We start from the raw sequence: 4,706 nt of genomic DNA, 5'->3' as shown, positions 1-4,706 counted from the left end.
AACTTCACAATTGATCAAAAACCTTTGCCTATGTTGTTTTATTTGACTTGTACCACCTGTGATAGAATTCGAGTCCCTTCAGGGAAAAACAAATTTATTACTGATTTTTACACATCCAGTGTTGAGTCCAGTAACAGGGACCTAAGTAGAGACTGGTAAACAGTTCCTGAATGGACCTGATTTTCATACAGTTTAGGAAACTGAAGCACACAAAGCTAAGTAATCTGTCAGTCTTTAAGACTGTCAAGGGACAGCGCTAAAACCTGTACTTGAAGTTCTTGAATACAAAAGCAGTGCTCCTTTGTAGCCTATTAGGATGAAACCTGTCATCAGGGAATTAAGTTCCCAAATAGTCTTTAAGTGAAACATTTCAGTGAAATGGGGATCTTTTATCATCTTCAAGCAGTACAATCACAGGGAAAAATGTTGACAGAACTTTAGGGGTAAAATATATTAATGCTATTTCAATGAGAGACATCATATGGCAGGGTAAGCTTTCATGGTAATCAAAACTCAGCCAAAAGTAATTCCACTGTTTTCAAAAACCCTGTGGACATTCTAATGAGAGTTTATTGTACTTTTAATGTTTCAATGCTCACTTAAGTCTTTGAGGAAATGACCTCATTCTTAATATCTTTGAGAAAATCTATACATAAACACATTCTACTGAAATATTTTTAATATGAGCATCGAACTTTTCTTTCCCTAATCTTGCATTAATGAGTGAGCGCAGTATGTTGTCTTGAGTTTATCCATTTCACTGATATTATCCTGGAATATATATTATTCTGGGTTTTTATGATGTTTATATCATAGCTTTATTTCTGACTAGCTTTGTGAACTGGATAAGTCATTTTTGGTACTATCAATTACCTTGATGGAAAAATTGGAAGAGGCACACATATCCTGAAAAGATATAAACATAAGTCAGAATATATTTTATGAAATTTGAATATCAAAAAGAGGCTTTTGTGCTAATCTCTGGTGAAAACATTTGTATTACCTGTAGAAATCCATACTGCTTAACATAGTCAGGTCTGAAACAAGTTTACTCTTTTTTATCTAGAAACTTCAACTTTATTGGGGATTTTTCTGAGATATTTCAGACAACTTTCTACATGTACTGCCACAAAGTCTAAGGTTTGGGAACAAGTGGATGGAAATTGAAATTAAGATGACAAACACTGTTCATGTTGGTACTCACAAGGCATCTCATTATCATGGGCTTGACCCTTTAGCTCACTAATAAATAATGCTTATGACTGTAATTACAATAATAGCTTTAACAAAAAGCTTTGTAACAAAAATTTTTCTATTTAATGCAAAAAAACTGGAAATTCAGTTTCAGTATTTCATGCAGTTATCCAGACTATAGATGCAGATATCCACAACATCATTGAGTCACCTTGACATGGCTAGAACCTCAAAAATCAGCTATTTGAGGGAGACAGGGTCCAGAGAATCTGGCTAAGAATGTATACACTTACAAATAAGAGATTCATTTATATATTATGAGGTCACTTACACACAACATCAATACCGAAAGTCAGGATACTACACTAGAGCGTAAAGGTGGGCAAATGTATCTACTTCTGCAGTAGAAGTCAGTCATTATTGAAACTGATGTACTTTTTTTGGATTCAGTGGAAAAGGCTTTAGTGCCTAGAAAAAGATATGAATACTGTCTACTCATTGATTGATTGATGGTTTGCCATCAATCAATCAATGACTACACTCTTTCCAAGTGAAAAACTGACAGTGTTTTTTGAATGAGCACATAACAGTAGTCACATTTGTATTTAGTGAGTCAGTAGGTTCAGGATTTAAAGGCAACTGAGTGCCAGTCAAAATAGTGGCATCTATTGGGAGCAGTATAGTCCAGTCCAAGCAACTCCAGTGCATGATAGGGGTGGCACTCCCCAGGACAGAAAACTAGTTGCATCCATGAAAGGGTCAGTGTCCATTTCAGGCAACAGAAATGGCAAAGTGGCAACAGGCATTAAGTGTTAGGTGGTATTGGCATAATTGTGTGCATATGTGAGATAATTTCAAAGCATATTTGAAATAACATTCTATGCAATTTTTTATTCCCCAATGTTCTCCACTTATTGTTAGCATATTCTACAATTATACTTTTGCTTAATTTCCTAATAAATCCATGACATTAATTTACCCAATAGATATTTATTTATCAACTTCAATTTCATGTCCCAGCAGACATTGACTTTGGTTAAATTCAGTTCAGCTCAGTTCAGTCACTCAGTCGTGTCCAACTCTTTGTGACACCATAGACTGCAGCACACCAGGCCTCCCTGTCCATCACAAATGCCCAGAATTTACCCAAACTCATGTCCATTGAGTGAGTGACACCATCCAACCATCTCATCCTGTGTAGTCCCCTTCTCCTTCTCCCATCAACCTTTCCCAGTATCAGGGTCTTTTCAAATGAGTCAGCTCTTCGCATCAGGTAGCCAAAGTATTGGAGTTGCAGCTTCAACATCAGTCCTGCCAATGAACACCCAGGACTGGTTAGATGTCCTTGCAATCCAAGGGACTCACAAGAGACTTCTAAAACAACACAGTTCAAAAGTATCAATTCTTCTGTGCTCAGCTTTCTTTACAGTCCAACTCTTATATCAATACATAACTACTGGAAAAACCATAGCCTTGACTAGACAGAACTTAGGTGGCAAAGTAATGTGTCTGCTTTTTAATACGCTGTCTAGGTTGGTAATAACTTTCCTTCCGAGGAGTAAGCGTCTTTCATTTCATGGCTGCAATCACCATCTGCAGTGATTTTGGAGCCCAAAAAATAAAGTCAGCCACTGTTTCCACTGTTTCCCCATCTATTTGCCATGAAGTGATGGGACCAGATGCCATGATCTTCTGAATGTTGAGCTTTCAGTTAAGTTCAGTCGCTCGGTCGTATCCGACTCTTTGCAATCCCTTGAACTGCAGTACACCAGGCCTTCCTGTCCATCACCAACTCCACAGTTCACTCAGACTCATGTCCATCGAGTCGTTGATGCCATCCAGCCATCTCATCCTCTGTCGTCCCCTTCTCCTCCTGCCCCCAATCCCTCCCAGCATCAGAGTCTTTTCCAATGAGTTAACTCTTTGCATGAGGTGGCCAAAGTATTGGAGTTTCAGCTTTAGCATCAGTCCTTCCAAAGAAATCCCAGGGCTGATCTCCTTCAGAATGGACTGGTTCGATCTCCTTGCAGCCCAAGGGACTCTCAAGAGTCTTCTCCAAAAACACAGTTCAAAAGCATCAATTCTTTGGCACTCAGCTTTCTGCACAGTCCAACTCTTACATCCATACATGACCACTGGAAAAACCATAGCCTTGACTAGACAGACTTTTGTTGGCAAAGTAATATCTCTGCTTTTGAATATGCTATCTAGTTTGGTCATAACGTTCCTTCCAAGGAGTAAGCGTCTTTTAATTTCGTGGCTCCAATCACCATCTGCAGTGATTTTGGAGCCCAAAAAATAAAGTCTGACACTGTTTCCACTGTTTCCCCATCTATTTCCCATGAAGTGATGGGACCACATGCCGTGATCTTCGTTTTCTGAATACTGAGCTTTAAGCCAATCTTTTTATTCCCCTCCTTCACTTTCAGCAAGAGGCTTTTTAGTTCCTCTTCACTTTCTGCCATAAGGGTGGTGTCATCTGCATGTCTGAGGTGATTGATATTTCTCCCAGCAATCTTGATTCCAGCTTGTGCTTCTTCCCGCCCAGCGTTTCTCATGATGTACTCTGCATAGAAGTTAAAATAAGCAGGGTGACAATAAACAGCCTTGACGTACTCCTTTTCCTGTTTGGAACCAGTCTGTTGTTCCATGTCCAGTTCTAACTGTTGCTTCCTGACCTGCATATAGGTTTCTCAAAAGGCAGGTCAGATGGTCTGATATTCCCATCTCTTTCAGAATTTCCCCCAGTTTATTGTGATCCACACAGTCAAAGGCTTTGGCATAGTCAATAAAGCAGAAATAGATGTTTTTCTGGAACTCTCTTCCTTTTTCGATGATCCAGCAGACGTTGTCAGTTTGATCTCCGGTTTCTCTGCCTTTTCTAAAACCAGCTTGAACATCTGGAAGTTCACGGTTCACGTATTGCTGAAGCCTGTATTGGAGAATGTCGAGCATTACTTTACTAGCATGTGAAATGAGTGCAATTGTGCGATAGTTTGAGCATTCTTTGGCATTGCCTTTCTTTGGGATTGGAATAAAAACTGAACTTTTCCAGTCCTGTGGCCACTGCTGAGTTTTCCAAATTTGCTGACATATTAAGTGAAGCACTTTCTCAGCATCATCTTTCAGGATTTGAAATAGCTCAACTGTAATTCCATCACATCCACTAGCTTTGTTCATAGTGATGCTCCCTAAGGCCCACTTGACTTCACATTCCAGGATGTCTGGCTCTAGGTGAGCATTCACACTATTGTGATTATCTTGGTGGTGAAGATCTTTTTTGTACAATTCTTCTGTGTATTCTTGCCACCTCTTCTTAATATCTTCTGTTAGGTCCCTAATATTTCTGTCCCTTTTCAAGCCTATCTTTGCATGAAATGTTCCTTTCATATCTCTAATTTTCTTGAAGAGATCTCTAGTCTTTCCCATTCTATTGTTTTCCTCTGTTTCTTTGCATTGATCGCTGAGGAAGACTTTCTTATCTCTCCTTGCTATTCTTTGGAACTCTGGGC

This window comes from Bison bison, unplaced genomic scaffold, assembly GCF_000754665.1.
Source record: "Bison bison bison isolate TAMUID 2011002044 unplaced genomic scaffold, Bison_UMD1.0 scf7180017864209, whole genome shotgun sequence".
Lineage (NCBI taxonomy): Eukaryota > Metazoa > Chordata > Mammalia > Artiodactyla > Bovidae > Bison > Bison bison.
Note: the sequence above shows the minus strand (reverse complement) of the source record.